This window comes from Bombus affinis, chromosome 4, assembly GCF_024516045.1.
Source record: "Bombus affinis isolate iyBomAffi1 chromosome 4, iyBomAffi1.2, whole genome shotgun sequence".
Lineage (NCBI taxonomy): Eukaryota > Metazoa > Arthropoda > Insecta > Hymenoptera > Apidae > Bombus > Bombus affinis.
Window position 1 is genome coordinate 8,679,685 of NC_066347.1, and position 24,067 is coordinate 8,703,751.

Below are 24,067 nucleotides of genomic sequence, written 5' to 3' on the forward strand. Positions count from 1 at the left end.
AAATTTGCATGTTATATGTAAACTACATTATGTATCGGTGTTTTCAAAATACATAAATATTCTTAGAAATCTCTATTGATAATCTCGCTTCCCAAAGTACATGCGCAAGTTAATTTCCTTACCATGTCGGAGATCCGTACATGATGCCAGTATTAAACTATTTTATATCCAACCATAAACTTTTATTTGTCAACTTCATTCACCAACTATTCTATCCACTCTAACACGATTAGAATAATCCGAATATCACACCACTAACCTAAAACCCGCATACAGCTCATCCAATCTTCTCGGTTCCCCCGTTATAATACCACAAACCGCAAATAAAATCACACAAGTAGTCGAAAAATCTGGTTTCCATCTGGCTTTCCGAAACTTTGATGCACGTCCTGATATTCCCGACAAAATTCTAAATGGGTCAAAAAGTGATACGCAGTCGACCGATTGCCCTTTCGGAAGAACGAAGTTCGCGACGGTGAGGGTTGATCGTACGAAAGGACTAGGGGTGCAGGAAAGAGTAGGGTGGGATACGTATACGAGGGTAAGAATCAAAGCGAATTAACTGTAGTGCTGGTATCCGCTTCACGATTGACACTTTACCCGTAAATCGTCGGTCCCCTTCCAATAACAAGGATCCCAGCAAGGGAGTCTCGTTTTATCCCGAAACTCCCTAGGCTTCAAAGGGAAATCCCTGCGACTAACTCGCATGTGTATCACCACGCTTGCGGTAACCCACGAAAATATTTGAAAATGTCAGTAACGCTGTAGTGAAGCATGACTGTCACGATTAATTATATTGGTCAAATTTTAAATTAATCTGAAGATGTACATCTTTGTATAGAAGTTACAAAAAGTTTACAAAAAGTTACGAAGTTTAAAAAAAGGGTATGCAGCATGACTAGCCATTTTAAATATGTAATAGATATCAAATACGATAGGTTCCATTGAATATTGAGATTTATTAATGCTAATAGATAATCGAATATTTAAATATCTTGTAGCTTCTACGAGTATTTTTCGAGATTGTTTTTAAGTTTAACCAATATAATCGCGACAGTTGCGTCTCATTACGATGCTAATGAAATTTTCAAATGTTGTATATAATATATTCGGACAAGATTCTTACAAGTATGTGATTACTTTTTTGAGCCATTGTACTTTCAACTAAATTGCACAATCGGCGGAACTCGTTTTCGCTCATTTCTAATTACGATCCGTCGAAGAGGAAGCAATTATCGTTAACAGGTTCGGACGTTGCGACGATGTCGATGTCGCTTTTTATCTCGTACCGGCTTGTTTTATTTTACGGGGAGAGTATCGGCCAATAAAAGGTCGTGACTGTCGTCGATATCGGTCGCGTTTCCGCCGGGAAGCGATAGCTGCGCTGCGAACATGTCCCCATGAACCGGAAGGAAGGGAATCCGCTGATACGTGAAAGCGCAGATGGATAAACCGCGGTGCACGGATCCATCGTGTAAATCACGATCCATTAGGGCGCCTATCGGGTTCCACGCGCCATGCCACGCCACGCCGCGTCGCGTCGCCATGTTCTCGCGCTCTCGTTGCTTCCTAAATTAAAGATCTGCTCTATACTATGTGGTTCTGTCTCCGTATTCAGTGAATATGGAAATTTCGAGACACGAACTTTGATTTATTCCCAAATATTGTTTGGAACGTTTCGAAAGTTTTCGCCGTGTTGAATGGGACACGCGTAAATTGATTTTCTGGCGGTTCTATTATTTTCAGTGTTGAAGTATAGATGTAGCGTGTGTGAATGATTGGCTTATTTTATGGACAAATATTGGAGCGAAAATAGAAATACATAAAAGACAAAAAATAAAAACACGTTAAGAGCTATTGTGTGTCGGTAAATTGAATTTAGTATATACTCGTCTTTGTTGAGCTCCATCGCAAGTAGGTAGAAAGTAGACGTAGGATTTAGCTAAATGAACTAAGATGCGGATCTGGGATTGTATAAATGCATCTGTACTTACTGAATTTTCAATATCAATTCTGTTCTACACTTTCGAATTATTTTTACATAAACAACATCTTAAGGATCGCATAATCGCAATTACAACTCATTATACAGTCCACAAGTCGAAAATCTCTGTTGGAAGGACCGAAACTGTCCATAGGAAATGTCAGTTGTTCGGTTTAATTCAACTATTGGAATCGTAAGCAGCAAGATCGGTCGCATTTGTATCACAGAGCACGCATAGCTGCATGTACGTTATGAAACGATTTCCTTCCCGTGGAATTTTCCTTGGAGTATCTGTTGAACATACGTTTCCAACGAATTCTCTCGACTGTCGGGTGCTAGACGCGCCGTCTCGCAAATTTGAGGTGACACGCGCGGTACGTAACATAACTGAGCGAATATCCGTGCCACATGAAATGCCCGTGTCAGCGTACACGCGAAAATACCGAATATGTTTAATATATATATACTATACGATATTATTACAGTGGTAATTTGGTAATCGGGCGGACAGTGGTATGAACGCATCGATACTCGTGATTCGAGCTATGAAATATTCTCATAGAATTGGGCCAGCGATGCACAATCCATGATAAAATAACATTTAATTGTAATCAACTGTGATTAGTCAGTATATCTGTTGGAAAATTATCTTTTGTACTGTAATTCTTCTACATTTACCGTTAGAGTTAAAATTGGTAACAATTAGAATAATAGATTAGCAATTGTAAATTATTGTTATAGGTTTTCATTGATTTTTATTCTTCACCGTGCACATTTATGTGCACATGTATGTGTAATAAGATCATCGTATATATAAGGTCTAAAAATCAGTCCTTAGGATTTTTCAGGCACTTCCGATAGTCGGTCAAAAAAATGTTTGGCGTATAAGTGGATCAACTCTCGAACTACTGCAAATTGCAATATCAAGAATTTAAAAAGAAGTTTGATTTAAAAAGTTTCAATGTCACATTGTTTTTAAACTGAACAATACATTCTTTTATATGTCATTCGATGCGTTGTTTGTAATTATCTACAAAAAAAAGTATGAAGGTACTTGGATCGAGAAATAGTTAGTTTAAACAATCCTTTAACTTTAATATTGTAAAACTTATCGTATGAAAGACGAGAAAGAACAGTGTAATAATTCTTTGTTTTTATATTTTATTCGTCTTTCGTATTTTTAGATCACCCTATATAGTGGAATATACTTATGACGTTGGGAAATGATTGGATAAAATTGAGAGTAGTGCTTGTGTAATTCGTATTTGATCTAACATTTATATTCACAACTTATGCGATAACGTTGCGAGAATAGTATTAAAATATATAAATTAGTGATAATTTAATGATCAAAAGCAATACTTGTCATCTATTTATAAAATCAACTCATATATTATGAATTTAAATTGTGTATTTAAAGAGTCACAACCTGAAAATTACTATGCTTATCACTGTGCCATTAAACTTTATCACGCTGCTACCTACTACTACAAAGCAATTTACTTATAATACTTATTAGCAGTCGTTCCTTTCATTTCGACAAAAAATTATAATCGATCGTAATTTCCATTTCATAAATAAAATAAATCTCAACTGCAGAGGTTAACGACTGGTCGAATGAAAGGAAATTATTTACTCGAGCATTAAGCAATAGTTTTATACGTAATAGTGCTATAGTAAATATTTCATAATTCACGCCGAAAAATCTCAATAAACACCACAATAAGTTCAAATGGAAACCTGAAAATATGCTAAATTGTAGATCTGTTCTAAATTATGAATAAAGATAATTCACATCATTTATAAAAACGACAGAAAACTTAATACACTATTTAAATCATAAAATTTGTTTGCGCTATTAAATCCATAAATTCTACGAATTACTTCATTATCAACCTACAGGAAAACGCGCAAATTTCTATTATAGGAAATCTTTTCACGAAATTTCTTCCTCAATGAAATTATACGGGAAATTAGGCATTCATTGAAAACCTGGCTCTTTCCAGCTCGTTGATTCACCTCGTTAAATGATAAACGTTCATTATTTTGGAGTTAGCAATTCAACAAACGAGCTTATCCGCGTTTCTCGCCAAAGCCGATTAAAAAGTAAACGAGAGCGTGAAGTAAATTAAAAAAAAAAAAAAAAAAAAGAATTCAGTATCGATCGCAATGAACAAGCGACACAATGAACCGCGATGAAAATGTCACGGAACGGGCACCAAAAACGCGTATCGACTTTCTCGTTGAAACAGAACGACGAAGGACACCGAACGAGAAAGTATCGCGAATGTCCCGCGTCGTGAGAGATCGCGTAATGAAAACACGACGCGCGCCGTTTAGCCGGTGTAGCTTTATAAATCTCATTCATATTTATGCGGTTTTACTGTGATTATTTCGTAAACGCCTCGTGAAATTTCCATCGACGCCAGAAAAAAAACACGCCTCTATCTCTAGTCGTTCAATATTTCATCAACTCTTTAACCCGTTAAATGTTTCGTACATCTAATCACTTAAGACATGAGAAATATGTTTTAATAACATAATAATAATAATGGTAATATTAATAATATTATAGATATCAAATACTGAAAATCCTTATTATTTTACGTGGTCCGAAAAAATAAATCTGGTAGGAGAAACTAAGCAATGTAGCTCTTATTAATTCAGTAAAAAGAAAAATGAAAACTGTAAATCTTATATATTAGCAAATTAATCTTTTCAATTTATTTTATAAATTAGTCGATAAATGTTGCACTTTTTTCCTTTTGAAACGTTACTAAAAGGTAGTAAAAGTGCATTAGCCATTAAATAAAATACTACTTACATTAATCATAAAAAATTGTTATACTGAAGTTGTAATTTTCTCGAGTACTGTATATTCTTCTGACACAGTGCACGCTCTCTGTGTATTCTATGCGAGAAATACACGCCAGTGTTGCATGTTTAAGGTTCGATAAAGTGGGAGTGAAAAATGGAAATGTGATAAAATTGAAATAAAAATTTTATATTATCATCTTACGATATTGGAATACATATAGTCGAATATAAGAAACACGCGTCACGTTTTGGACACATATTATACGTTGAAATATGACTTTTTTAACGTTTTAGGATATTTTTCATCTGTCACGGTTTCCAGGCAGTTTAATAATTCACTTTGACGCACAAGAATTTAAAAACTGACGCGATAAAATGTGAAATAGTTCCAACGTAAGATATAATTGTTGAGATAATTTGATGAGAAAAAGCCTATTGGGAACTGTTGAATTACATTAGCTGATAGGAACTGCTATTAAATTTCATGTAGTGGATAGAATAATCGTTTCGATGATCGCAACAACGATCAATTTGTTAATAGGAAAACTGACGAGTAGCTCTTATTTCGAAAATTTTAAACACTTATCTGATTCAAGAAAATGATGACCGAGGAACTATCGTGCCATGTTTTCTGTATTTATCTGTCGATATTCTTTGCAGAAAAGATACTCAATGAAAGAGAAAATGTATTGAAATAAATTTTTAAAATAAAGTTGTATAAATAAATTATATATAAATTTATAATAGAGCCCCATTCCTCGTTATTTCCGATATCATCTTACCTACCTAACCCAAACGCATACATATAAATCTTTTTTCTGTTTTAAAAATCTTCAGAACTTAATGTGAGTCTACTTGAACAATACTACTACTTCACATCCTAAACCTTTTTTAATTGCATTCTCTATTCCCCGTTAATAAGCCTCACTACTTGTAAGGTTACAATTTTTCTAAAGGGCTATGAATTTTAATTTCCAACGCGTAAAAATTTCAGTTGAATTCCCTAACTTGGATTAAAAGGCTTCGTTGTACATAAAAAAAGTATAACTTTCCTAAAGGGTTACAAAGTTTTAATTTTCAACGTTTGAAAACGAGTCTGTTAACTATATGAACACGGTCGAGTTCAACGACGCAAAAGGGAAATTTATGCATAAAAGTGGATATAAACGCGACCGCGAATGATGCGTTTCTAACAGCGTGATGGTTGCTGCGAAATGAAACAGCAACCCGGAGACGAATTTGTTACGGTGGGACGGATTAATGAGGCGATTATTGGAAGCGACGAATTTCGGTCCCAGTGTAGGCCGGTGATCACACGTCACGGCCAACTATTTTATCGCCGGTGAACCGACGATCGGTGACCGGTGAAACGCCATAATAGTTTCATTAAAACGTTCCACGTCGATGAGTGTGTGGCTTATTATCGGTCTTTACGAGCGCAGAAAAATAGCTTCGAACATGTAGATGATCACTCGACGCACTAAGTATTATGGTCAAGCATGATGAAGTTCGTTATTTCAAGGTTAGAAGTCAATGACGGATATAAAATTGGATTCTTTGAGTTAGTTATTAGAAAGTAGAATAATTTGTTATTAATAGAGAGGAATATTTTTAAACACAAGTGATACAAATACAGATTAGAAATACAATTGATCGAAATGGTATCCTTTAGTTAGCTTCTGAGGCACAGATGAAATCAATGCCAGTGAATGAGATTTTGAAAATACGAATTTGAAAGTTTGAATATTTGAGTATTTAAAAATTTGGAAAAAGTTTAAAAAGTCGAAGGTATGAATATTTAAAAATTTGGATATTTGAATATTTGAAAATTTTTTAATTTTAGTGCGCGAAGAATATTACAATTTTCCGCTGTGCGTAAGATGTCACTTTCAATAGAAAAACGAATGTCTTGAAAATGTTAATTTGACATAATACATTATGGCAAAGACGTGTAGTATGATTATATTTCAATTCTCAACATAATTATCTTTAAATTTCACATAATTATATTTAAACAAGAAAAATTGTGACTTATCCTAAAGTTCTACTAAAACACCTTGCGATCACTTTTAAAATACAGTACTTACCATTTTCTTCGAGCAGACGCACAAAATTGCCCTCCACTTTCTCCACCTTTCTTATTTCTCACCTATACCTGAAAAAACACATTACGATTTAATAAAATCCCAACAGAAGAACACAGACATCAACAAATGGAGCATTCATAATCCCTTTTATAGCTTTCTAAGGAATTAACCGGTATCGTGGCAGATCTCTTAGACGACAAGTTCTATCTCATTTTTCACCGTTGATCTAAACTTTTACGCTTTTGAAGAGGTTTCTCGATTACCACTTCACCGAAACTGAGAAGCTACTGCGAAGGTGATGCGTCGCAGGGATGTCGATTCGATCGCGGCAAGAAAGGGTTACGAAAATAGTTAGGCCTCTGGCGAAAGAGGTGGAAAGAATCTGCCTCGTCCCCGGAGCTATGATAAGATGCGAAATGGACGCCTGTCTTTCTTCGGAGACTGCGAGAACCACGCGAGCGATGCTACGATAAGCCGATCAAAGAAAGAGTTGTGGGAAGGTTGATAGTGTATAGTTCCGCGTACGTGAAGGCCGCGATATGGATTTTCACTCGAGACGGAAGAAAAGCATTCTCGTGGCCATAACAATACCGTCGTTCAATTGCTCTCGTTTTTCGACGAACCACTTTCGATGTCACGAGGAAGACGAAAGAATGCTAACGCTAAAGAGACGAGGCTACGCGGCGCATAGATCGGACAGAAAGAAGCAGACGTGGGTGGTTGGTGGATGGCACGAGTCAAAGGAAGAGGAATATAAGGTGAGCATGCTTTATCTTGGCTGACGTAGGCCAAGAAACGTCGAGTTCAAGCTGTATCGTTATCTTAGCAGCGATAACGATAGAATGGCCATTGCGAGGGTAGCAGCGCTGGGTGCTGCAGCAACGCGCACGCTTGGTTCCATGTACAGTGGCCCGGTTCGATCCATCATTCACTCGTTCGAGTGCGCATCCCGACGTACAACCTCATGCAACCGCGTATGCACACGCTTCAATGAAAAGAAGTTGAATCAAGTATAACGTTCAGAACCGAATGAACGAAGGAAACTATATCTGCTGATAAGGACTCTACTAAGGACAACTACGTTGACGATAAAGTTAGGTGAAGCATCGCGTTGGTGTGCATCGTTGTTGCCGATGTTTTAGACGCGTACAGCCGGGTTACTTTACTGACCACCGGCCGTGAGCGCGATGTTTCTCCAGATGAGTCGGATATAGTGGAAGAGCGGCTAGATTTCCCTCAAGCCACTGGCAGGCCGCCTCGTTTATCAAGCGCGTGATGAAGCTGTTGGGTTAGGCGAGGGCCTCGACGAGAGAGAGCCACGGCATAAGCAAACCGCCCGGCTTATCTCAAATCGCAACGTCTTGTTAGACTTCCCTCTCTGTTCCCCCGTTTCCGCTGCTTTCCAACCCCCGTTCACCGAGAGAACCCCGGGTTTGCGTCACCAACCCTCTCGCCACCTTCGCCTTCCGTCTTCGCCCTCTTTTGCCTTCACCGCGCGCGTCCTTTCGTTCCTTGAATTTCTCGCGGCGTGTTCAAAGGAGAACCCAAGAATATTTTTCGAGCCGAAGGTCTCTCCTGCCGTGGCATCCACCACCGTACTCTATTTCTTCTTTTTCTCTTCCGCCATGCCAGCTCGCTCGCCGAGACCGTGTCCCGTGCCACCGACAGCGGAAAGAGAAAATAGAACGTGAGTATTCGATAACGAGGCGGCCGGCCCAGTTTCCACTCCTTCCACGGAGGAAAAGCTGTCCGTGTCTACGTAGGCAGAGACGAATTTTTCCGCCGCATTTTCTTGACCTGGTTTCACCGTATAAAGCGGAAGGGATCAGACACGACAAGTTTTCACCGGTTCTGTCGGTATGCTCTGCGCAAAGTCCGGCTATTTCGTTTCCTCTTTCCTTTTCTTATTCCTTTTGCTAACTTTTTTCCCTTCTTCTTTCTTTCTTCTTTTTATTCGCCGACTTCGTTCTATTCGTACTTTCCTTCCTCTTCCTTCGTTAGGTATTTCGCGCGCGTTCGTCGCTGCACATTTGCAACCTTGTTACAGTGGAAAGTCCTGGATCTCTGTATTTGTACTTGTGTGAAGTATTCTTGGAATACAATTATGGTAGCTAATTGTGAGATATTCTAACTCGTGTATGAAACTTTTATGAGCTTCGTGTACGTTACGAAATGTAATTAACTGTGACAAGGATGTAATAAAGAACCATGTGACTTGTTGACGTTGCTAAGGGTTAATCCAATGAGGCGTTATACCAGACTTCGGATGACATTATGAAGAGGGTCAGATAACAGTCGTAATTAGAAAAAGTCAACAATAATATCGTTGATAAATGACCAAGAAGATTATTCATAAAGTCTGACAGGAAAGAAAGATCAGTTCTCAAACATTCATCCGTATTCGAAGGTATAAATAGAGATATCTCATTGAAATAATGAATGGAAATATTTTAAATTCGTGACATTTATATTCTTACCTTATATAACAAACGTCGTATGTTAAATGTTAGTTTTGCTATCTCGACTACCCGGTTAAACCAAAAAGAAAGAAAATATTTTCGCAAGTGATCAACAATTTACCAAAGCCGAGGAACTGGTCGTAGAACGACCTAGTTTGCACGATTTAATATGCGAAACATAAGTTACGAACTCGCGAGGATAATACTAAATTTCCCCTAAAATGTTTGCACATCATCATCTCTTTGACGTGCAACGTATATAGGCTCACGCGATATCATTTCGTTCCTCCAACGCAGCCAGCTCGCGCTGAGAATTATTAAAAACTAGCCACTTTAACATTCATCGCGATAACTGCGTGTATGCGTCAGCTTTCGCGCATCGTTCCGAGCCGCTTATCGATTTCACTGGATTTTCCTATGCGAACAGTCACACACAAGAAAATGTTACAACGATCGAACGCACTCTGTTGTGTAATTGGCTTTGCTGAATGTTAGAGATTTATATTCCGAATTGCATGCGCTCGATGAAGCTTGTTGACGCATCAAAACGTATGGTGCAAGTACGATTCTACTGTTGTTTTTGACGTTTGATCGCCAAAGTTTGACTTTTAAAACACTAACACAAAAATGATATTACTATTTTTACGCGACTGTTCTTTTAATCGAAAGGAAAAATTAAAGACGCTTGGATTTATTTATGAATCGGAATTCATTTCGATTAACATAGTTTCGACTATGCTTTCGTTCGATAATTAGGGGTTGCTTTTATCTGTTCTTACATTATCAGTGTTTCGCCTCTGCTCTTTCCGTTTTCTCTGATGAGATGGAAAATTTACAAAAATGATATATAATGGTAAAAGTTTAGAGCTAAATTTTCGATAATTTATGGCGATACAAACTTCTCAAAATTAAACATAATACCAAATATTATGGACGATAAGGTGTTATATGTTTTCTAAATAGGAATCTAGTAACTGCTGTTTCCAACAAAAGTGATAATAAAGTAAGTTCTGAACTTTTCAAAAAGATATATTTATCTTATTTCAACAGATTTAGGAAGTGATCTATATAAAGGATAAGTGATTCTTGAAATTATGAACAGAATAGATATAAAAGTCTGCAAGCAATTGATATATCGCAAAGGGGCGACAATGGCAGACGCTATTTGAGACGACTTGAAGTCGTGAACCAGGATTTCTAGCATTGTGTGTATCTAAGATTTATACAGGGGAGCATCAAAAATTGAGAAAATTCAATTTTGACAATTTTCATTGAAATTTTCAGTATTTTACCAACGTTTGGCACCCGAGATATTTCCAGAGGGAAGAACAGAGGTTACAATCCTGTATTAATTTTTAAGCAAAGAACATTTTGAGTTCAACGGATTCTACTCTCAGAAAAATACTGGCCCTGAATTTAGAAACTGCACGAAGTTTGTCGCTTGAAATCACTTCACTTGCGAATTTGACGATTTGTACGCTATAACATTCGAAATATTTGCTTTTCATCAATTTTATGGAAGTTTTGTGTTTGTCAATTTACGGGAAAGTTTGTACTACACACAAGGATTTGCTTGTAGTTACATATGTATAGAAGCCACTCATTTTAATTCTACCGTAGCTTTCCAAACTCTATCGACGTATTTATGGTCCTTTATCTAAGTGAGAAGCATGTGAAGTAATATTAATAAATCATCACGCCTTCTTAAAATAAAAATAGTTATATTCAACATAGAGTAAAACTATGTTGTGTATGATTACTTGATACGAGTTCTTGGTAAGAATAGACTGTACTATTATAATTACTACTATAATAATAGATTGTATTACTATTTCACCTTTAAAGTATAATAATTTTCATAGTAAACGAAATGTTGATCTCAAATCAATTACGTTCAGAAATTTAAAACACACAAGAACCTCTACTTAATAATTAAAAAAATAAAAACAAAAAATATCCTCTAGATTTATCTTTCAAGCAGCTCACAGAAATTCGAAGAAATAACACTTGCCTAATTGCACATTGCAAAACCGAAAAACCCAAGGAACACTAAAACTCACTCGTTAACGAGGTATACCATTCCACTCTACAAGTAGAACACACTATCCTAAACCGCGACTTTATGTAGTTACCCTCGTCGCGGAATTCCTTAATTGGGAATTCCATTGGTTCGACAACGGAATTGGACAATTAAATGCCGCGAGGACGTTTTGGTTTCCTGGACGGTCGAGTGCACGATAATAAGCATTTGCGACTCGATGATCTAGCCGATTTAATTTCACGAAGAACCTCCCGCTGGAACGCTGGTTACTACCAGAACACGTTAGAGTTTTTAAAAGAAGAAAGTAAAAAAGAAAGAAAAACTTAAAAAGAATGCAGTAGAAGGCTCCTCTTCGAGAACACTTCGTGCCGTTTTCTCTGTTATGCTAGTACGACCGAGTTTTATTCGCTCTTTTTTACTCCGACGCGCTTTCATATTCGCACGTGCTCCTTATTTTCCACGCGTTATACGACCGTGTTCATGACTTTCTTCGCCCTTTTCTTGTCCGCGCGTACGCTTTAACGGAATGAATTAGGCGGAAGGAACAACGTAACGGCTTGGCCTCTCTTTTCTTGCGAGCACAAAGGAACACTGCCATTTCGCGGTGTACCGATCCTCGGTTTTCGAAGGATCGAGAGAAAAGGTGGAAGCATTTCGAATTCCCCGAAGGATAACGCCGGGCATACCGTTGCCAGAACCCCTTTTCGAGACGCGAACGAGAAAATTCTTGCCGGTCCTTTTAGAACTTCCAAAATTGCTTCCAGCTCGACGCTCCGGGAACGAGAATACGCCTCGGGATACCTTTCGCGTACGGTAATTTAAACGGGGATAAATGAAATGTAATGCACTCTTTCTACGACGCTTCTGCGGGAACAAATAGAATTTACATAACCCTCCTGCGGATACTTGTGTACCAGAAGTAACAAATTGAATTATACCTTTTTGGGTCTCTTCTTTTTGCCTCTTTTCAGTATTTTAAGAAAATGTGCATTTCTTGCTTTGTACGTTTCCACGATTGCTGAGTACGTTTTGAATCCCACGTAATATTCTGTTGTAATCAAGATTGTTATTCTCGTTACGGAATATATCTTCATGTAGCTTTCTACGATTTAAGCTTCGAAGAGTTTAGTATAATTAAAAACTTCAGAGGAAAGAAGTCTGTTTCTCGTGCTATTGCAAAATTATATAACGTAGAATTAATTCGTTTCGTTACTGTCGTCCTTACTTGATACAAGTTCTACGATAAAATATGACATATAGACCTCTGTTAATAATTTTCATCACAAATTTTATTTCGTTGTTCTGTATTGAATTTACTTTTTTATCTATCGGATCATCTCGAGGAAAATGTAGTGTTTAAAGTATTACAATTTCCATGAAACTAAAAGCAATTTTTAGACTTTATATTCATGAAGTATCGAATATTTAACGACTTTAAACATTTTAATAGCGATCCTTGCGAAAGTAATTTCTGTTACTCGATCAATTTCGCAAACCCTACGAGTTATTTATCCAATTCCTTTTCACTCGATTCAAGCCGGTATTCCGTCCAGCGCAATAATAATCCTTTCCACGGCGCGTTAACGTATAAACACCGATTTGTAAGTTTATTAAGGCGAGTTAATTAAGCCAGTTAACGGCAATCTTCGGTGAGAACGGGCGTGATTTTAAACTACCCGCGGTCGATCGATGGAAACGCGACTCGACAACGACTGACTCGTGTTTTCGTCGCGGAATTTTCATTCATTGCGGTCAAATCGTGGTCATCGCGAACACGAATCTGAAAAAGAAACTAGGCGAAATATATTTACGCTAACATGGCCCTTTTACTATCATTGATCTGTAAAAATGAGGTAAGACAAGATTATTCGAATCAGAAGGATATTTGAGACAAGCAAGGTAATTTGCCTTGTAATTTAATTTTGCATTCTAATTAAAGAAGATATATATTAATATACGATCATAATATCGTTACTACTACCGATAAGAGAGATTCCTACATCATATTATGAATTACGAAACATAATCGCTGGATTTTTCACTGAAGGTTTCGTTTTGTTTTCTTTTTCTTTTCGGATGCAAGCGAGAATTCTTCTCGAACGTTATGAAGGTATCACGGAAAAAAAGAGTGAAAGAGAGTGAGAAGCTTCCTAATCTCGAACACCTGCGCCCTTCATAACTTCCTTATCCGATCAGTTCTCGATAATCCAGGAAAATGAAAACACGAACGTCCGACGTCGAGGAAGAGAAGCGGAAGAGAAAAATGAGAAACACTCTTTTCGAGGCGGCGAGCACGGAATTTATGAACTGAAGCTGGCATTGTAAATCTTAAAAGCATTGAACGTTCGTAACATGTTGCATGAAAATTAATCTCACGTCGAGAGCGATCGGCGAAGAAGGAATCGATACATCGTTTCGGTTCTGAGTAAGACTGTTTCGTTTCCCCTGGACTACCTTTCGTTTAACGTATTGCTTCGAAGATACTTGCTATAAATATTACTCAAATAGAGAATAATATTACTACCTGAAGATCAACTAATTATTCCTAAACAATATCAATGACAATCAATCTTTATACCTATAGGAAAAAATGTGAACGCCGATATATACATACATTGGAGCTCACTGATGGGAAATCAAAGATTGTTTTGTACATACCTATAAGAAATTCTAGTCGGATCATTTCCAAGTTCTCAAAACTCTTCAATAAAAAATCTCGAATAATTTTCCCAAACAATCAAATTCACATCCTCGGAATAAATAACAAGACCGCCAGAAGGAATCTTCTAACACTCACACACCGCAAACATGAAACAACTTATTATTAATAAACACGTCCCGCCCATGTCACTTCAACTTATCTTCAGCTACACTAAGAATTCTTTCACTAGTGCAAAAAAAGTGAATGGCTATCGGTGAACTACCAGGTACCACACATAGCGCTTAGTGATTTCTCCAAGATGGCGCTTTGCGTTTCAAGTAGCCAGCTCTTTTTGCTTGGTTGAAAGAAAACGGCAAACCAGCGTTCCATGGCAGAAATTTAATTAGCACCAATCCCAGTATCCCGCGGTTCGTTTCGTCTTGCCGGTCCACGGAATATGAAAGAACCGGAGACTATTGTCATTTCGAAGCTGCGTCGCCATCAGGCGAGCTAGAACGAAGAACAAGATAGGAAGGAAAGAAAAGGAGGAAGAGCAACGGCACGAAACCAAGAGGAACTCCGTGCGCCGTTAAAGTAATATAAACGAGAGGATTATCGGCCAAGCTCCCTCCGTTTCTTCTTTCGCGAGCGTTAAATGCACACTTTTTCTATCCTCCTCCAGCCACTCATCCCTCTTCCATTCCCTAGCTTATCTGGTCGAGCTTCTCCCTTCCAACTTTTCTAACGTTACTTTCTTCTCCTAACCCCGGCGATCCTCGTTCCTTTGCGTTTCGTCCTGCTCGAGTCCGAGTGCGGTTCGCGAGGTCTCTCTTTTTCTTTCGTGTGCTTGGAGATGTGAAATAGCAAAAATTCCGAGTGAACAAGGATTACTCGATATACGGTGCGATAACAGATACGTGTACTCTTGGTTAGCTACCAAAAAGTTGCAGCGCAACGGTTTCTTGCGCGGTTTATTGTCGACGTTGCGCGATATTTGCACGATGTACTTGCAACGCTTGTGAAAGCATCGCTTTAAATAGATGTTATACGTACATGGAATAATTGTAATATTTAACTAGTCCTTTAGGGATATCAAACGTTTCGTTCCCATGTAATACGCAACGTAAGATAATGATGTTTCATTAACTTTAAATTAGGGTGATCTTCATAATTTTTTGTAATTTTTTACTTAAATATCCCAGAACTTTGCAAGAAAGTTAACATACTTCAACCTCAGAATAGCAGGTAATTAATAATAATCAAGTTGATTATAGTTTAAAATTTTTCTAAATTCGTTCATATCAAATATTACTTCTACATAAATTATACACACAAGTATGTCGAGTTAGACTCATTATAAACTTGATCAACTGTTCCTAACAAGTCTTCTTGGAAAGCTTTTTGGTCTCTTTTTGCGACGTGCAGCTTTCTTCCTGGCTCTCCCGATTTCCTTACAAATTATCTCGTTAAAGACTTCCGGTTTGTTATGCATCGTACATCTTGTAAAAAATTTATCTCTACTGGTGTATCGTTGCTGATAAGGATGTAGAACGAATCGCAAATAGCATTAAATATGAAATATATACATGTACAGCCAAAAAGAGGATTTTCAACATTCAAATTTTAGTTCAATTTTAAACCGAATTCTTTTTCCATTGTTCTCGTTTTGGAACATAAATGTCCTAATCTCAAGACTCTATATATATACGTCCCTGTTTGAGGAAACGTCGATATGTGAAATCCTCTGACATTTGACGTCTGACTGGATTTACGCTTCGCCTTAAATTTCTTTCAGCCACGTCATGTATAAGCAACCTGCGAGACAATCGTCTGACGACTAAGAAATCCCTATACAAACTTAGAACCCACCCGCTTTCCGTGTATCTCAAACATAACATGCATCGAGGACATTCATATTTTTCCGGCAACGTGATAACTTACTTTGGGATCGTGTCGTTTTTAAATTCATTTGGTTCCCCGTGGACAGCCACGATCGACATCTCTACGTGAAATATCGTTCCAATATCTTTAAAAGCGTTCAGGATCCAGGGACGACCTAAATTTCCATTTGTTTTTCATTATCACGCTCATTCTACGTTGAAAATTCCGGCTCCCGGTAATAACCGAATTATCGCTTTTTCGCCAGCCATTTGCGACCTCGAATGTTAATCGAATTTCGACTCTCGAGCTTCTGTCGCGTGGCCTGAAGAAAATCGATGGGAAATATAGGAAGTTCGATGAAAGGCTGGGAAAACGACCAAACGAATCAAGAAAGAAAGATGAAGGACAGGAGGAGAGGGGAAAGAGAGAGAGAGAGAGAGAGAGAGAGAGAGAGAAAAGGAAGAAGGTGAAAAAATAAAAAATCGCGCGCATTAAGCGAAACTTAGGGTAACCTAATTTGATTTGCCAAGGGTTTTTGTTGCTCGTAAAATCGTACGGCCGAGTTTCGTGATCCATTGGCACTTAATTTCCGGCAATCGGTAGCTCGATTCGGTCTTTAACTTCCTGTATTTGTCGAGCTTTCAGCAGCCATTTTCTATCGCTTGAATACGCTGCCGCGAAGCGAAAATAGGATTTGCATTCTAGCTGGACGCGTCACGGCGGAACGCGTCAGTTGATTTTGCGGTCTGATATGTGATCCATCGGTAAGGGACATAGTCACGCTTTTGCTCTCTCTCTTTCTCTTTTCACTATTTCACTCTCGTTATCATGCGTATACGGGATTTATACCTATCCTACTGGATAACAAAACTCTATCTGGGCAACGCATCAAAATTATAAACAATTATAAGTTAAATGATCATCTCATTCGATGTAAAATTGTGAAATTGTTACCAAAATCGTTGATATTTTATAGAGTAACTAACAACATTTAACGCTCCACATAAAATTTAATAACTTTCAATGTTGCATGTGTAATCCACATTATAGACTTATAAGATCTGAATCGAACATATAAATCGAATCTTTTATGCAATTCTTATCAAATCTCCCTTTGAATGCCAAATATAACCTGTAAAAGGCTTTTATACTATCACACGCAACTTATTTCCAACACAGCGATGCCAATAGAAAACATTTAATTATTCGAAATATAACGTGTAAAAGTTTAATTTTCAAATAACTCCTTTTAATTCCGTTTTATTTGACCGCTATCGCAAACGTTTGTCGCGAGCTACACTACACGCCACTGGCAGTTGAGGGCTTTTGTACGAGATTTTCTCTCAAGCGAAACGTGGAAAACGTCGAATACCGTGCGGCCCTTGGAATTACTCAATTCACGAGAATTACTGGCCGCCGTTGAACGAACTGTTAACGCACTAGTAGCTTTAAACGCGATAAATTGAACCGGCAATGTAGAAGAAAATTCTCACGATCCTTTTCCTCCTCTCTGTTTACGAGGTTCAAGTGTACACATTGTTCGTTCTGTTCGAAAAGGGAAAGCGACACTCGCTTGGCCCGCTGTTAGTCTAAATCTTGAGGAAATGGCACTTGATCCTTACCCTTCTTCGCAATACACGAGCACGAAGGGCCTCCTCTCCGAGTGCATTCGTCGATACTTCCGATAGATATGGATGCAGTGTTTATCCGCCTGATCGGAACCAGTTCTCTCCCTAGCGTACGGTTGTGTACGTAATCCAATTGAAAATAGCGATACATTTTCTCGAGCAGACAAACGGAAAAACGAGGAAAGGGACTCGAACCGATGCAAATGTAAATGGTAATCGACGATTAAAGGGTCGTACAACATCCTGAAAGATTCCAAGATGTATCTCTATATTCCTTTTTTTTTTATTAATTTTTATATCGAATTAATTGTACTTCATTTTTATGATGCGTCGAAACCTCGTTATAATTTTTGATACAGTTTGTATTTAATACACTAGAATTTTATATAAATGTTGAATTAATTGGATACTAAATGTACTGCGAGTAATAAAATTGTGCAATATTGAAGCTATTATATTTAATTTGTATGGCACATTATAACATATCTAATGTATGTTTTTTGTATAATATAAAACAACTTCTGTTTTATTATGTTACATGTTTTATCTTCATTTCCGATTATTAATTTCGACCATTGATTTCTGTCGTTGAATTATTTAAACTGCTATATGTATTCATTATTTTTCGTTGTTTCATCACTATCTTTCAATTATTGATTTATTAATTTGTAAATACGGAAAAAGCTGTTGTTACAGAATTGCGATTAATAATAAATAGCTTTAGTAGATTATTGTGTACCGGTACGATATTTTATGGCTGATTTTTAAATGCGCCATAAATTCTTATTCAAAGCGCGGTCTCGATCAACTATGCAGTGAACAAGCAGTGACATGCAAATAGGAAATATTTTCCTTTTACGCGTTTTATTAGTGTGATCGTTTATTCTCTTTTTCATGTCTAGTCTGAGCATTCTGTATCATTTTACTAGTAACGAGCAGCCACGAAGTACGATACAATGGAAATCCTGCATTAATTAATTAATTCAGAAATTTGTAATTAAAAGCAATGAGAAATGATGGAATTGAAGGGAGATCGAAAGCAGCCATCGTATTTTATCGTTTTGCGCAATGTTATAACGTGCATCATAAAACTCGTAACTACATTTCGACGAACTAATTTTCGACGTACAGAACATCCATATCTATAAACATATCACCACATAAATAAACACTTTATCATTTGCAATTTACGAAAGATATTTCAAAATAAATTCTTTTTTTTAATTTGATTTTTAAGGCTGCGCCATTAGTTTCACTGACATTAAGCTATATACATGTCAGATTAAATTAAACAATTTAACATATTTCAAGATGAATTTAAAGACGTTCCAACATGCTTTAACATTTTTAATCACTTCTTTGATATTGCTAGGAATTTGATATAAGTTTTCTTCCCGTTAGCATCTCCAGTAGGATAGAATGATGTTTACTATCCAGGTATCCATGTTTTGATAATGAACTTAGACTTAACAGGAGTATAAATAAAAATTTTCTAGTACTTTATTGATCCAATCTCGTCTCAATCCTTACGCTACTCTTCACGTATACAAATTACTATATCTCTAAATATTCTACAAAGACGAAAAAGTTCAAAGAAAAATTCTTTTCTCCGTATTTAACCCAAATTGTCCCAAGCAAACTTCACTATCCCTTCAACCTCGCGAAATTGTATTTTAAGTTCATAAACTAATAAATTCAATATCCCCCTACGCTTCGAACATCGATGCGAAACGCTATGTGGGATGAAGCAATGACAATATCAGTTGCGCGTTCGAACAATGTGCAAATTCCACATGCGATGGAATCGTGTTTTCTTCGGAAGGTTATTGGTCAAATCTGCGAATGGGTCCAACAACGCTCGATAGGTTTATAGGTTAGCTGTTCGCGAGTTACAACGGCGCTTATCTGACCATCCAAATAGACGTAAAATATCCGTGAGTAGGATTGATCCGCAATGAGAGTCATCGCAATCTGACGCGTGGATTTAATTATACTGGAACTGAGAACCCATCAGTATATCAGAGTTCTATCTCTGGCGCGCGCGTCAGAATTCCAAGTAACTAGAATATACGACACGACTTTGCAGAGCTTTGATTATTAGCCGATGGCTGTTTGTGTAATGTAATGAGAGAACTAATTCAGTTGTGTAATGCAGTAACAGAATTAGAATTTTTGTATTAATATATTAATTAGTATGGTACAGGTAAAATTGTTAATAGATGTAGAGACAGTAATATAAGATATTTTTTTGAAAGATTTTTTATTTATCTTGTTAGAGTATTACTTTTGTCACCAGATGCCTGTGACATCTTTAGAATACATACTTAACCAGTTGCTAATGAATTTTTTACAAATTAATTGTTTGTTTATCGCTTGTGCTACAGAGAAAAATCCTTTGTGCCTTTAGTGTATCTTAAATTTGTTTAAAAGGCAAATTTAGAAATTAGACTTAGAATCTATAATTTATCTCGAAGGTTTGGAACGATCGTCAGGCAGAGAGCTACGTTTATTCGGAATAATAACCATAAAGATTCTAAAAGATGTTACCACAAACAGTGAACGATATTGTGCAGTGCACTAATATTAGTACGCAAACATAACATTTTATCTTCGCAAAATTGTCATAAACTCTCACCAACGAGAATCCACACGTTTTCGCTCTATCGAATAGGATATCCATCAAGCTGTTCAATGAACAGGAGACAAATTTCGATAGCTTTTGTTCTTTGTTTCGATTCTATAGTGGTTTCAGGAATTTGTATTTTTCATAGACTCATTAAGATGTTCCGGTGATTTAACCTGATACACGAAGAGCTATCATCTGTCGCGTTTCAATTTCCGTTGGAAATTCGGAATCTCCGTTGCGTTTCCAGATTTCATTCCTGTTTGAGAGAAGATAGACTAACATGGTAGATACATGGAATTGGAAGACCCAGATTTGAAGTGGAATTAGTTTTATTTAATTATTACTGAAATTGGTTTTGGTACATGCTATAGCTTTAATAATAAATGTTCGCAGAGTAATACGCGGTTTTGAGTTTCCGGATTGCAGATGGTTTAAAAGAGTTGAACTTCCGATTTAGTAAAACCATCTTAGGCGGATTTACTTTAGGGGATACAGGTGTACCATATGGTCGCTGTAAACTCGCTTACTGGATTCTTACCAGCTAATGCTTAGATCTGTGTGGTCCTTAAGGCTGCGTGACCTCGAAGGAGATTCTGTGTCTTACTACACAGTAGCCAAAAAATAAAATCCTAGCTTACAAATTTAAATAAGACAAAGAGTAATTGGTAACTGTGATTTTGTATTATATTTTATATACAAGTAATATGCGAAAGAAAATATTTTCTGTATTAATACATTATGTGTAAGATATTTTCGAAACTACAAGGTGTAAAATCATTTTCTTGTTCACATTTAATATAATTGGTTTCAGATTACGTAATCTGATTCATGTGCTAATGTTTGAAAAATTAACGGGCATATTTAGCTTCGGATTTCGCAACCTCTTTTTTCGGCATTCTATCTTCGCCGTCTAATGTTTTTGTAGCTTTATCGTATTTCATTACTTAGCATACATTTTCATGCGTTCCACGCTCTTGGGACCATTCACTCCGAAAATGCAACGAGTCACAATCTAAATTTAAATTTCCGAAAATTCTATTTTTATCAATACGTTTAACTGAATGTGTATTATTTCATGTAAAAGAAAAAAATTAAAATATTTCTTTTAAAAAATATAACGTGTTCTACGTTTTATCCGCGGATAAAGTGTCTCGTGAATTGCTTTCTACTTGAATTTATGGACATCGTATCTCGCGTTTTAATGAAAGAACACACGAGATATCCCAGGCAAAGCGTCGCGTAGAGCGGACATAAGAGGATGCAAGAACACTGCAAGCAAATTGCATATAAGAACACTGTATCGCGAAATATCTCTCCATAGGGTTTAACAAAATACACCTGTTCGTAAATATGCAAAGAACACAGACTTCTGACGTCAAACCTCGTAATTCATCTACATCACAATCTCGTATGTACACATCTTTTAACTCTTTCACATTGTAATCCTTACAAAGGACATACTCAGCTAGATGCTGTTACTCGTTAATCCTCTATATACTACTTCTTCAAGCCCGTATTACGATGATTAATATCTATGTTTGGAAGGGAAGACTTTCCACGAAAACATTTCCATTAAACGAATCTGCTCCAAGAAAAAGAACAAGAACGAAGACACATGGCTTTCGATTCTTTTCCCAAACATTGGTCGCTGACGTGTCTGCTATCGGTGTACACAGTCAGAGGGGCTTAGAACTGGCAAGCATCGCACGCAAACATTTGAAAATCTGCCAAAACACCACAAGCACGATTTAATCACGCCGCGCCGTATGTCTGCCGGAATGCTTGGTAAGCTGGCGCGCTTTCGAGAGGTCTGCCAGAGCCGAATTGTTTATTTGCTACATAATTTAACGCAACCTCAAGGAGAGTCATAGGAAGTAGCGTGGAAAGCTCGGTCACGCGCGTGCGACATCGTGTTGGAGCAAAGACACGACGAGAGGGAAGCATGGAGTCAGCCAAGGTACGAAGTTACACCGGAAACGAAGAATTCGTTTCGTCGTCTGTGCTGCACCGTTGGCCAGAAAAAATGTACAAGAACTGGGAGGAGGGTGACGGGGGCCTTTGCTTGGCCAGTAATTACGAAAAGCGACAGAACAGAATTTGTATGCACGCACGCGCATCGACCGCCTCTATTTGGCATTCCGCGCCATCACGTATTTATGCGAGCCTTGGAGCGTTAAAGTGAATTGAAAATTTCACCGGGCCACCCTCTGCTACGCCGGCGAACGTGGTTTCCAACTTCCGTCGTTGCGGATTCCGCGCTCTTTCCTTCGTTCCGGTGTTCCCGCATGCAAGCGCACATTTAATCGACCCTGTTGCTCCGCGGCCTATCCTGTTCTGTGAAACGATTCATAGTTAAATCTTTCCGAGAACCGAATTTGCTTTCAATATCGAAGTGGAATATGTTTTCGAACACGAGCCTAATGGAATGTTGAATGAAAATTATATTTCGATGGCGAAATATAGGTTCGTAGAATCTTGTTAACGCACGTGTTATTATAATGAATAGTTCGTATAACTGGATGAAATTAGATCACTTTTGTGTCGAATTTTTTGTCCAAATTTTTGACTAAATTTTTGACTAAATTCGTTCGAAGATCGAGTTAAACAATGTGTTTATTATATGTGAATGTATTCAATATTTTCAAGATGTCCTAAAGATAAATTTTATTCGTCGTATCAGTGAATGTCTCTTTAAAATCTGAATTCACATCTTTCTTGACTCGACTGAATGATTAATTAGTTACGATACTTATCTACATTATTTCTATTCCTATTTTGATATCATTGTGTAGTTGCATGCAAATGCGTAATTTAGGATTGAATTAAGGAACGTGCGTTTATTGGAAATGGCTGAGCCCCCGAACCAGCTTGGGAGTTCGCAAACAAGTGACCCTATTTTGTGAATGGTTTCAACAGTGGTTAGTCGTAATTAGTAGGTCAGAAGGTGGTCGTGTATTTCAGAATTTGTGTTAATTGAACCGATCTATTTCGTGTACGAATGAAACGTGATTATTGAATGAAATACGTTACAACTCTTGGAATCGGTGCGTGTAGTCAAGATTCGTTGACCTTTCCACTTAACCCAAAGAGTTAATTAAAGTTCAGGTTCGACACGTTTGTTGGCGATCAAATGTTGAGAAGGTCGTAGATAATAATGGCTGTCGATGGCATTTTACGTACCTATCGAGTTAATTATTCAACGAGTCTTTACAAATCAGTAAAAAAATCTTTCATTATCGATCGATTCAGAGGAGAAGGAGATATACGTATTTTATAATTTCAAGAATCGATCGTAATTAAGAAACAAAATCGAAACGAAATTTTGCGCTTGATACCTGCGAGCACGTAATAAACCACGGGATTATCTTCCGAGAACCATATAAATTTATAAATAATTTTACGTAAGTGGAAAGATACGGTCCAGGAGGAAGCGTTGTTGTTTTATCTGCGGTCGCATCTGCAAGGAGCAACGTTGCGTCGCGGAATCGAAGGGGAATACGAAATTAGTTCGGTATTTTACGTTTATATGCTGCGAAACAGAGCGCAAAAAGCGCAACTGCTGCGTTTTCCGCAGTGCCGATTCAGATTCAAGGAGTCGTCTACCATAATTTAGCTGGTGCACTTCCACGTTTGCTTAACCAGCGATTGTACGATTACAGGGGTACAAAAGGGAAGAAGCAGAGTAGAGAACGAAAGGAAGCAGAAGGAATGGTAGCAACCACTATGGAGTAATAGAGTCGGAGAAATAGGAGCACGCGCTGACGAAATTTGCCATTTCTGTTTCTTTGTCTGGTTTCTACCTATACGGGATGTAGCAGGGTTTAATAATCAAACTTTGTCAACATTTTTTATGTATAGAGCAAAAGGCATTATATAAACATAGCTCATTTAAAACTGCATCGA

The 24,067-nt window shown here is 37.4% G+C and overlaps 1 protein-coding gene across 3 annotated transcripts in view; it reads right to left on the bottom strand.

The window, feature by feature from the left end:
• LOC126915831 (leucine-rich repeat-containing protein 24) overlaps positions 1-24,067 on the bottom strand; it is a 292,299-nt gene that overhangs the window by 193,785 nt on the left and 74,447 nt on the right. For all 3 annotated transcript variants that reach the window (XM_050720919.1, XM_050720921.1, XM_050720922.1), the window contains exon 3: positions 6,889-6,956. The gene's annotated coding sequence lies outside the window, so the exon portion shown is untranslated. The remainder of the gene's footprint in view (positions 1-6,888; positions 6,957-24,067) is intronic.